Here is a 12751-nt window from a genome sequence, read left to right as displayed (position 1 = left end):
CTTATAGCCAGCAAAATACAAGTATACAGACGTATACAGGCCTGATGAAGGCAAGAAGGATAATTGGCCTCCTTCAGGTGAGCAGGGGACATAAATCATATATTCAAATGCAGTGTGAATACACCCTCCATTCATTCTCAGTGAGCTCCATGTTATGCTTTACCTGCCCCACAGTCACTGCAGTGGAAAACAGTCAGTGATGGTCGTGTGTGGAAGGGGGTGCAGCCCTTTTTAGGCCCCTTTCACATGGGCGTCCCGGATTTGCTCCAGATGCGTCGCGAGTAGGCACACAATTGCAGTCAGTTTTGACTGCGATTGCGTTCCGATGTTCAGTTTTTTCCGCATGAGTGCAATGCGTTTTGCACTCGCGTGTGAAAAAATAGAATGTGGTACCCAGACCCGAACCCGGACTTCTTCACTGAAGTTCGGGTTAGGTGTTCTATTAATTTTATTATTTTCCCTTATAACATGGTTATAAGGGAAAAGAATAGCATTTTTAATACAGAATGCTTACTAAAATGTGGATTAAGGGGTTAAAAAATATAAAAATTAACTCACCTCATCCACTTGATCGTGCAGCCGGCATTGTCTCCTTTCTTCTTCTTTCAGCACCTGCAAAAGGACCTTTGATGACGTAATTGCGCTCACCACGTGGTGAGCGCGGTGACGTCAGCGCAGGTCCTGCTGAATAAAGATAGAAATTCCATATTATAGTCCACAGTCAATAACCTGTGGTTGCTGTACGTTGTATGCCCATGTTCTTTTACCCAAAATCGGCATAAAGGCCAAAAGGTAAGACTTGATGGCACCATTACATCTCCCCACCCCCTCAGGATGGGATACATGTCATCCGTAAATCAGACTGCTAAATGTAAATGCGGGGATATTTTTTCGCAGGTTTATACTGAGAAACTTGGGTGAAGAATTCTGATAATGACATTATTCCGGGTAATTGCTACTTAAAGGGGCTGTCTCACTTCAGCAAGTGGCATTTATCATGTAGAGACAGTTAATACAAGACACTTACTAATGTATTGTTATTACCCATATTTCCTCCTTTGCTGGCTGGATACATTTTTCCATGGCATTATACACTGCTCATTTCCATTGTTACGACCACCCTGCAATCTATCAGTGGTGGCCCTACTTGCACACTATAGGAAAAAGCACCAGCCTATGTGAGCTCCCAGGTCCCGTCCACCAGAGAGGTCAGCACTAGGGTTGTAGCGGGTATCGAATTATCGATACCCAATCAATACTTTTGTACCGGTATCGATTTGATACCCGGATTTGACATTTACCAATACTAGGCTGCGCTACTGCACAGCCTAGTATCAGAGAACATGGCACACACTGATCTAAGCATGCTCCATGTTCTCCTCAGCAGCACAGGTGAGAAGGAGTCTCTCCCCCCTGTGCCGCTGCTGCCAATAAGAATAAAGAGGGGCGGAGGAGGGGAGGGGCTGTGGCCACTGTGCCACCAATGATGATAACTCACCCATTAATACAAATATAGGCGCTGGGTGTTGGCGGGAGAATCATATAGCCGGCACCCGACCTCTATGACACCTGAGGGCACCTGACATCTGAGGGGTTAACTGCCATGGATCACAGTGCCCTGTCATAGAGGTCGGGTGCTGGCTATGTGATTCTGCCGCCCACAGCCGCCTCCTGTATTTGTATTAAAAGGTTACTTATCTTCATGGGTGGAGCAGTGCGCCCCCCCTCCTTCCCCCACTACTAAAAACATTGGTGGCGCCCCCAACCCCGCCAGTATTATAATCATTGGTGGCAGAGGCCACACGGTCCCCTCCCCTCCTCTTCATTCATTGGTGGTGCAGTGGCAGCTTCTGATCGGAGCCCCAGCAGTGTAATCCTGGGGCTCTGATAGGTAACAATGGCAGCCAGGACTGAAGCCCTGGCTGCCATGGTTATCTCCCTGCTGCTGTGTATACTATGCACAGGGCAGCAGGGAGAGTGTGAAGTCCTATCACCCTAATAGAGCTCTATCAGGGTGAATAGGACAAGGGATGAAAAGATCCCAGGTTCTAGCCCCTAAGGGGGCTAATAGTTATTAAATAAAAAGTGGGGGAAAAAACCCCTAAATATTAAGTTTAAATCACCCAATTTTACATATAAAATATATAAACAATAAATAAACATATTACATATCGCTACCCCCCAAAAAGTGCGAACTATTAAAATATTTAAAAAAATCTCCTATGCAGTAAAGGCCGTAACAGAAAAAAAAACAAAAAAACGCGCGATTCGCCATTTTTTTGTTACCTTGTCCCCCCATAAAATAGGATCGGACTGTTGGATTATGAGCCAGACGTTCCATAAAATGCGAATGCACGCTGCTTTTTTGGTGTTTTATTTTTTTTGCATGGTTTTAAATAGTATTGAGCATCGCAATACATTTTTATGGTATCGAAATCAAATCAAAATTTTGGTATCGAAGCAACCCTAGTCAACACATTTTCCTATAGTGAGCAAACACGACCACCGCTGCTGGATTGCTGGGTGGTCGTATCCATGAAAACGAGCAGTGCATAATTTGAAGGAAAAATTTATCTAACCAGCAAAGGTATTAACATTCTCTACATAATAAATGCCACTTGTTGAAGTGACAACCCCTTTAAGCACTTTCCTGTAGTTGGGGCTTCATTTAAAAGAACCTGAAGTTTCTGCCTTTGTTCTTGTTTAGCACAATGGTCATGAAAAAACTGATGAAACATCTGCTTCTCTACTGACCATCGGGATTTTCTAAGGAGGCAGTGTCAGCTTGGAGAAGTGCAGATGTGCTTCAGGCTGCCCCAAGCAAAGAAAACAAAAGCTTTTCAGAAGGCGAGTGAAATATGATAAAGCTGCTCCCATCAGCTTACCAAACCTTAAATGCTTGCCTGGGGGTTATATGGGGGCAGGGGGCTGCGTGTGCATCTAGGCTCGGACACAAGAAGGGCCTAGTATGGAGGGAAGACACCACGGCAGACAGGGCAGGTGCTGTAGGGTCGAGAGGCAGATACGTCATAGCACCATGTCTGTGTACTGTATTAGGGTAGAGGTGGGCTGCAGGGGCGTAGCTATAGGGGGTGCAGAGGTAGCAGTCGCTACCGGGCCCAGGAGCCTAAGGGGCCCCAAAGACCCTTGTACCACATGAGAAGACACCTGTTTTATAGAAGGTGCATGCTGGTCAAGTTACACCTCTGGCTGGAGGGAAGGGGTTAGGTCAAGAATTTGGCATGGTGGGGGGTGCAGTTTAAATTTTTGCCTCAGGCAGCAGGAGGGCAATGTACTTCCCTGCCCCTGGCCACAAAGCACTGAGGGATGAGGGGCCCAAGCTAAACTCTGGCACCAGGGCCCATGAGCCTTTAGCTATGCCCCTGGTGGGCTGTGACATAAGACACGTAGGGGGCCATTTACAAAGACTGCCATTTTACTCCAGTCTTTTCCCCCGCACTAGAGCTAAAAAGGCCTAATTTATGGCAAAGTAAAAAGTAGGTGCACCTCTGGCAGTCCGTACTCCTCCTGGAGCCCCTGACTGGAGTCGTTTTTACTCCGCTATCACGCCTGCTAACAGATAGCGAGGACCGATGTCCTCACCCCCACCACGCCCCTGTAACTCCCGGCACAAAAATGTCCGTGCAATAGAATATTGTCGCAGAGGCGTTTAAAAAAATCACAAAATGTGGTGTTGGGACTTTTGTTTATGCCAAAAACTGGCATAGTGCAGAAAGTAAATGATCCCCATAGTGTTGTTTAGGATTTGAAAAGCATGGCTACTTTGCATCAGAAACAGCACCACTACTTTCCATGTTTGCATCTGGTATTGCAGCTCACTTTCATTAAAGTGAATTTATTTGAGTTGCAGTACCAGACATAACCTGTGGACAGGTGTGGCACTGTTTTTGGAAGAAAGCAGGCAGGTTTTTCTAAACCTGTACAATCCCTTTCACCATATAGAACAGTCACACCTGACATCTCATTTGGCCCTGTCAATCTGGCGGCAGAGGCTCTTCTACTGCTTCTGGAGCAGCGCAGATGCCGACTGCATGTGCCTCTATATTTCCGGGTAGGCGCAAGATCGACAGGGCTAGGCAAGTCTGAGACTGACAGCTAATAAAAGGAGACAATGGAGGTGGATCACAACTGGTGTAAAGTAGAACTGGCGTCATGACCCACAATGCAAGTCAATGGGGACGGATCCGTTTTCTCTGACACAATAGAAAACTGATCCGTCCCCCGTTGACTTTCAATGAAGTTCATGACGGATCCGTCTTGGCCATGTTAAAGATAATACAACCGGATCCGTTCATAACGGGTGCAGATGGTATGTATTATCAGTAACGGAAGTTTTTACTGAACCCTGCCCGATACAGCAAAAACGCTAGTGTGAAAGTAGCCTTAGTTGTCCATAGCAACCAATCAGATTCCACCTTTCACAGCTCCCTTGGAAAATGAAAGGCGGAATCTAATTGGTTGCTATGGGTAACTAAGCCAGTTCTACTTTACACCAATTGTGATAAATCTCTCCCATTGAGTTTAAATAAATTCCCCTTCTTGAAGGAACTGTCCCTTTCATAAGGACATAAAATATTGCCAGTATTGTCCTTTTGTGATATCGGCCTAATACTGTACACAGTGGGAGGGTGGCACTGCCAAATCTACAGGCATAATGCTGGCAGCACCTTCTGTCCCTTCTGCCAAGGGAATAGAGATGGTGACGTCATTACCTCTGCAGGTGCAGCCACGTGCCCACTGGTTGGCACTTTGATACAAAAAACCTTTCCAGTTTGATAAATGTACACATTACAATTTCAAAAGGATGAAGGACGAAAATTTACCAATGGCATTTAAATAAATGATTATTTTTATGCAGGGAACTGATATCATCATCGATAAACATGGGGTCATTTATCAAACTGGTGTAAAGTAGAACTGGCTTAGTTGTGCATAGCAACCAATCAGAGTCCACTTTACATTTTCCAAAGGAGCTGTGAAAAATGTAAATTGGAATCTGATTGGTTGCTATGGACAACTAGGCCAGTTCTACTTTACACCAGTTGTGCTAAATCTCCCACAATATTCCTAGAAAGTTTTCAGCTTTAAAAATGAAATGCAAAACATTGTCCTTCTGTGGCAGTCAAGACAAATGATAAGACCACCTATATAGGTAGGTAGTTTATTCTCAGTTTCCTGCTGTTGTGAGTGGAAAATTTTATCCGAAGGGCAATCCTCATGATAATAGTAAGGGTAGAATTGGAATAAGAAGATGACAGCTCTTGTGTTCTCTTGATAGGCCTAGATAAAGATTCCCAGAGAAGAGCATTGCACTTGGAGCAATGTGTGCTGTTCTACAGGAGCACTCTCTCTGGTTGTGAATGGTCTGACTGAAAAAGTTAAGCAAGACTGTCTGCCGTGCTAACGTCCAAACAAAGAGGAAGTTAATGAGTCTGGACAGGAAACAGAATACATGGAGTGACTTAAAAAACTAAAATTATATCCAGAAAACCAGCCACTTGTTTTTGTAAAAAAAAACTAACAAAAAACATCGGACTGAAATATAGGCTGTTAATATTTGATTTAAAAAAATTCTAGCCATATCAAGGGGCTACTGACACACACTCCAGGCCTCCTGCACGCGACCATATCCGTTTTGGAGTCTGCAAATCATGGATCTGCAAAATACGGATGTGGTCCGCGTGCATCTCGTGTGCCTTTTCTGTAAAAAAGACCATTCTTGTCCGCAAAACAGATAAGAATAAGAAAGGTTCTTTCATTTGCGGATGCGGATCCATAGAAATGAATGGGTCCATGTGAGATCTGCAAAAATGTGGATTGGACACAGACCAAAAATACAGTCGTGTGTATGAGGCCTAAGAGTAAGTCCACATGGGCTGTGATTTTTCTTAATTTTTTTTATGTTTTCCGTTAACGTTTTGTTTTACTATGGAGAAGTCTATGGCAAAATATGAAAAAAATCCACAGTCAGAGAACGTTGCTTTTTGAAAAAAATGCCAGTGCGCCAGAAAATGCAAGTAAACATCTGCCCATGGGTTTTTGGTCCAAAAAACAAAACGTAAGTCCAAAGCACCCTCATATAGTTCTAGGTTGTCCACACTTGGGCCTTCTGAATTAATAACTATCCTGTTCTTCCAACTACATCCAGAAGGGGGCAGCAGGTAACATAACCCGTGAACACCTAATCATATACGTCTTACGAATATTATTATTATTATTATTATTTATTATTAAAGCGCCATTCATTCCATAGCGCTGTATATATGATGAGCGGTGAACATACATAATACAGACAATTGCACTAATCATAAACAAGACAAGTTACAAACTGGTACAGAAGAAGAGAGGGCCCTGCCCGTGAGGGCTTACAATCTACATGGTTATCTCATTTTTTAATATTTTCTTTTAGTGAGAACATGTGTCTGGTATTCACCTCCGCCAAGAAGTGTGTTGATCTCTGTATCAAGATTTCTCCTTGTGCTCTAAAACAGTGATCTTCAACTTGCACCTCTCCAGCTGTTGCCTCTGACTATGAGGGCATGCTGAAAATTGTAGTTTCGTAACAGCTGGCGAGCGAAAAGTCAGGGCCCATTTCACTAAAAACTAATGTTGTTGATTAATAAAAATACTACAGCGGACTACAAACCACTGAGAAAATTCAGCTTGTGAATCCTATCAAAGAGAATGTTTGAACTGAGGGTAGTTACACTTGTGACCAGATGGGGGAGACATGGAGCACACACGTTCCATAGTCACATTTATCAGCTTATTACAGATTGGTTTATAGTAGCCATACATTGTAAGGCTATGTGCTCGTGCCAGCTGAACCAGGCCACCCACCACATGGCAAGTTGCAATATAGAAGATGTGAAGCAGCACAGTTTTGTGTAAATCACTTCAAAGACTTTCCCAGGTGTGAAAACACACTGAAAGGGTCATTTATCAAAGCAACCAATCAGATTCCACCTTTCATTTTGGACAGCTCCTTTGGAAAAGGAAAGGAGGAATTTGATTGGTTGCTATGGGCAACTAAGCCAATTCTACTTTACACCAGTTTGATAAATGACCCCCTAAGATAATCGTGAACACTGTCTACAATAATTTGCCCCATATTTATCCCACAGTTAATGATACTTGAGACGCTTTTGTCTCAAGTAGTGAGATACTAGTGAGGAGACTAGTGAGTTTCAGCAGCTTGCCGGAGTTCTCCGGAGCTGGATTCTCATCATCATCGGATCCCTATTTATAATGTTTATTATGCTTTCCAGATCCAGATCAGGCAGACGGATCCGCTTGCCGCAGGTGCAAACACGGCCTAACATATGTGAACAGAGCCATATTAATAAGGGGATCACTGACCTGAACTTGATCGACAGTGATGGGGAATGTACCGTATATACAAAAATATCCCTGAAAGTAATTCCCTATGACGTGATCAAGCAAGTACGAGCAACAAAACTCATCAGCAAGATGGATAACGTGGCTGACAGTATCAGGCTACTTTCACACTAGCGTTCAGAGTGGGTCCGTCTGATGTCTGCTCAGACGGATCCGCTCCTATAATGCAGACTTGGGATCCGTCTGCATTATAGTTTAAAAAAAATTCTAAGTCTGAAAGTAGCCTGAACGGATCCGTCCAGACTTTACATTGAAAGTCAATGGGGGGCGGATCTGTTTGAAGATTGAGCCATATAGTGTCATCTTCAAGCGGATCCGTCCCCATTGACTTACATTGTAAGTCTGGACGGATCCGCTTGCCTCCGCACGGCCAGGCGGACACCCGAACACTGCAAGCAGCATTCAGGTGTCCGCTTGCGGAGCGGAGGCTGAACGCCGCCAGACTGATGCATTCTCAGCAGATCCGCGTCCACTCAGAATGCATTAGGGCAGTACGGAATGCGTTCGGGGCCGCTTGTGAGCCCCTTCAAACGGAGCTCACGAGCGGACACCCGAACGCAGGTGTGAAAGTAGCCTCAGTTGAGGATCCAAGGATGTCATTGGGAGTGGCGGTAAGGGCTGTATTAGGTCTCTTTCACATGACCGTTTTTTTTTTTTTTGTTTATGGACCATTTTTTTGCGTTCAGTATACGGAATGTACTCCGTAAAAAAAACGGAACGTACTCCGTATGTATTCCGTTTCCGTAATTCCGTTTTTCCGTTCCTTTGGAAGATAGAACATGTCCTATTATTGCCCACAAATCACGTTCCGTGGCTCCATTCAAGTCAATGCATCTGTATGTCTTCCGTATCTGTTCCGTTTTTGCGGAACCATCTATTGAAAATGTTATGTCCAGCCCAATTTTTTTCTATATTATTATTACAGTATACTGTATATGCCAAATGGAAAAACGGAACAGAAACGGAAACACAACGGAAACAAAAAACGGAACAACGGATCTGTGAAAAATGGACCGCAAAACACTGAAAAAGCCATACGGTCGTGTGAAAGGGGCCTTACACCAACAGATTATCTGACAGATTTTTTGACCAATCATTGGTCAGATGGCCGTTTACACACAGAACTATTGCTATACACACCAACCATTGGTCTGATTGGACAGATATTGGTCAGATAATCTGTTGGTGTTATACAGCCCTAAGTTATAAAAATCTATCCCTACAAACACCTAGCTTTGTGCTGCCCCTAGTGGAGTACCCATCCAGGCAAAGGTGACCCAACAGAGCTGTACCTATTAAACGCTGTTAGTGTCCGAACAGTAAATCCGTCCTACGTTAGGACACTAACAGGGTTCAATCGGTCTGGCCTCGGCGGGCATATGCGCTTGAATGGCACGTCACTAGCAGTGATTGGCCACAGCGGAGACCGGAAGCTGATAGGAACGCGGTGTGGCGTGGGCATGGCAGGACTGTGGACTGGGGCTTTTTGTTTTTTTAATTAAAGGGGTTCTCTGGGCATTTGGAGTAATTAGGGCATGGTGCACTGCTAACCTGTAGAGGGAGGGGAGGTCTTTTACATAGGACTTACCCTCCCTCCGCTTCGTTTCCTGTTCGGCTGCATTATAGTCAAGGTATCTGAACAGGAAAAGAAGCAGCCACATCCGAGAGGGACAGCGGCATCAGGGGGACTCCTATGTAAAGGAGCTTCCCTCCACATGTTATCACCAAGCCCTAATTAGTCCAAATGCCCTGAGAATCCCTTTAAGGATGCCTCCACACGCGGCAGATTCTGCTGCAGAACATGTCTGCAATTAAAAATCAGTTCCATTCATCTGAATGGGGTTCTTTTGGTGAGAAGCACATGGATTTCTGCAAGCTATATATTCAGATGAATGGAACTGATTTTCAGTTGCAGAAATGTTCTGCAGCACAATCTGCCAGGTGTGAAGGCACCACAATGGGGTACAGTTTAGGGCCACTGGGGTTGTTGACAGTGACATACAGCTCAAGCAGATGTGTCAAGGGACCAAGCCACTTCCTGGTCCTGCAGGGACTGGAAGCAGCTGTGAACGGTAAGTGGTGTGGGCATGGCGGGACCACACACACCTGTTTTTTGTTTATGGGGCACAGTTTAGGACCAATGGGTTGTTGGCTCATAGGACAGACAACCCCTTTAATACGGGAATTATTTTCAGTGAAACTCTTTAGAATCCATGTAAATCAGCCTGTATTGAACCAACCAATTTGTACTCTAAACATCGGCTCTGACGTCCCGAGATAAGGAGGATCCTTATTATACACCCAATAAAGCTTTGAAGACGGGTTTTATTGGCATCATAAAGTGGATGGTTATATGACTCTTCATGGATAGTAGTGAGGAGACGTAGCAAATTTGTTGCACATTTTTAAGTAGTTTTATAGATACTCCACTGTCTGAGTAAATACTGAGCAAATACTATGTCCTATATGCGATGGACATTCTTGGCTGTTTCTTCTCTCATTTTCAAAAACACCTCTGACAAACGAGAGCAGGAATCCGATTGGTTGCCCCATGTAACTACTTCACTTTTTTCTGTGCACTAATTTTAATAAATACATCCCAAAGTAGGGTTTTTCATGCAGTTTTTACCACGATGTGACCCATTGAGTTGGCATTTTGCTCCTACAGACTTGCCATAAACTTTTTTTAAAAATGCAACTAGGCCTTTTGCATTTTAATACAGTGGAAACAAACCCATAGACCTCTGTTTTTCTGGACATTTTAAGGGGTAGTTAACCTCCAGGGGCCTTTCGGGGAGCCCCTCCAAAGTTGCCACTCCTTGCAGACGAAATCATGCTTACCTGCTTCCCTCCACTGGGTTCATCTCCTTTGCCATTGTTGCACCTTTCCAACTTCCCCGTGTCAACATTCAGTTTGACGGAGGGCCTGTGGCCACGGAGAGACTGCACAGGTGGTGGGGGAGCCAAGGAGATGGAACTCAGCGGTATTGGCTTTCCCCATTGACAACACATACACGCTCAGCCCAGCATGTACGTGTATGGAGGAGCTCGGAGACAACAACTTTGGAAGTTGTATGAGCACCATTTAGCATAAGTGGAAGTACACAATTCCTATATTTGCAATGGTTGTGCCATAAACATGTAACCTTGCCATGTAGTTTCATTTTGATAGAGGTCACAGCTCAGTTTTCTGATAAAAGGCTCCAAACCCCCTCTGAATGATGGGGAGGAGGATTCTTAGATGTTTACTTCATACTGTTTTATTATAAAGTTCAATCTGCTCACAGTAAGGTCCTAAGCTCCCCCTAGTGGTGGCAGCAGACACAGCTATGCCAGAGATTTAGGGCTCCATAACAGGAAACAGCACGTTGACTGCTATAAAGTTGCACTAAGCAAAGAATCGCAGACTAATTTCATTATAAAAAAGCATTTCCCCCCTGATTTTACCCCTTATCCAGGGCCCTTAGCCACAGGGTTGCAGCCTACAATTACTTCTGACTTGGTTTGGGTTACAGGTGTCCCATTTATCTGCCAAATAAAGTGGGTCAGATGATTAGTGTTAGAATTCAGCCGCATTAAGCACAAACTGTCACATAAAACTATAGTGCATTATGAAACAGTAACCAGTCTAACAAGAAATTACACAGCTGAATGTTACAAAAAAAAGAAGCAATGACGTCACATTTCCCACATTTTGGAGGTAGTTTCTGATACGACTTTTTGTCTTATGTTTTGTGACATTCTATATAGTGTTATTGGCTTTGCTTATGACATACAGTAGGTGATTGGCTACATGCTGACCCCTGATGAAGGGAGCACTGGACACAGACCCCAGCCCTACTCGTGGCCAGGTACATAAAGATCTGATGCTCTCAGCATTAATTAATGTAGGAGCATCAGGTACTTATCCACATGGCCAGCGGACGCAGGTGCCCCCCTGAATCCTCCTTTCATACTTGGTTTGTTCCTGATAATTGCCTGTAAAATCATCCAGTGAGGACACCTCAATGTATATGTGGCATTCAAATGTGTAACACATGTGACCTTTCCCTTGCTGTAGAGAGGATTTTCAGAAAATACAGTTAAGGTTTTTTTCCGAGTTTTATACTAATACTCTATCCTCAGAATAGATCATCAATATCTGATCAGTGTGGGTCCGACCTTATCTGCTCTTGGCCTCCTTGCAGGTTACAGCAGCTGTGCTTGGTATTGCAACTCAGACCACGTGACCGATGAACGTGATGTCATTGCTCACTGGTGCTCCGTAACCTCATCAAGCTGCGGGTGGGATGCTGGTAGTCAGACTCCACCAATCAGATACTGATGATAGGTCATCGGTATATAACGCTCTGAAAACCCCTTTAACATTCATTTTGGGTTATGTGTGGTTCTCAGAGCTTGAGATATGAAGTAGTGATTATGGGTCCATCAATGAAGAACATCACTGCGGATGAATACACCAGGATTTGAAGGGAACCTCTAGTTTCAGACAAAATCTACCAGACAGGTTTAAGCTGCCATATACTTTAGCCTCCTGTGCCCAGTTTATTACATTTGGAGGATCCTCCCGGGCTGCAGTCATTGTCAGGAGGTACAGCAGGAGCTTTGTTTGCAGTCTTCTTTTGAGTGGCTGCAGAATCTTAGTGGTTGTAAACTACAGTCACCACAGGTTAATGAGGTATGAAGCAGAACTACAAGCATATGTAAAAAGGTTTAATATGACGTAAGGTGGCGGTATTTTAGCATCCATATTACAGGGGCAATATTTGGAGTGTTATATATGAGCTATGATTTCTATGGTGTCTTGCTGTACTCATGTAATCTCTGATGTGACACTACCCTAAAGGTATGTCTAGCTAATATAGATAGCCCGGGCCATCCCCATTTAGGGGTATAATTAGTTATCTACCTACTTTGTATGATCGTACACTCCCCATACAGTTTCCGTTACTACACGTCCCGTTTATGCTAAGGGATGTGCTGCCAACAAATGATGATTTTTATAATGTTAGAGTGTAAAAGACAGGTGTATTCTGCACAATTGAGGATTTGTATAACTTTTGATGGAAAAATTTAAAGGGGTCCTCCATTTTGGACAGTTTCTATTTGTTATTAGGTTTCCTTGACATTAAAGGAAACCTGTGCCATAAAAATGCAGGCAGCAGGTTACAGAGCAGGAGGAGCTGAGCAGACTGATATATCACATTATGAGAAATACGTAAATTCATCAAAACTTGTAGGTTATTCATTAAAATCTCTGCTCTTTATGAGCTTAGTTGCCAAATGGGTGTATCCTATCAGTGATTGACAGCTATCTCTGCATCAGTCTAAG

This window comes from Bufo bufo, chromosome 1 (assembly GCF_905171765.1).
Source record: "Bufo bufo chromosome 1, aBufBuf1.1, whole genome shotgun sequence".
Taxonomy (NCBI): Eukaryota; Metazoa; Chordata; class Amphibia; order Anura; family Bufonidae; genus Bufo; species Bufo bufo.
The sequence above is the reverse complement of the archived record's forward strand: the minus strand, read 5'-3'. Positions refer to the sequence as shown.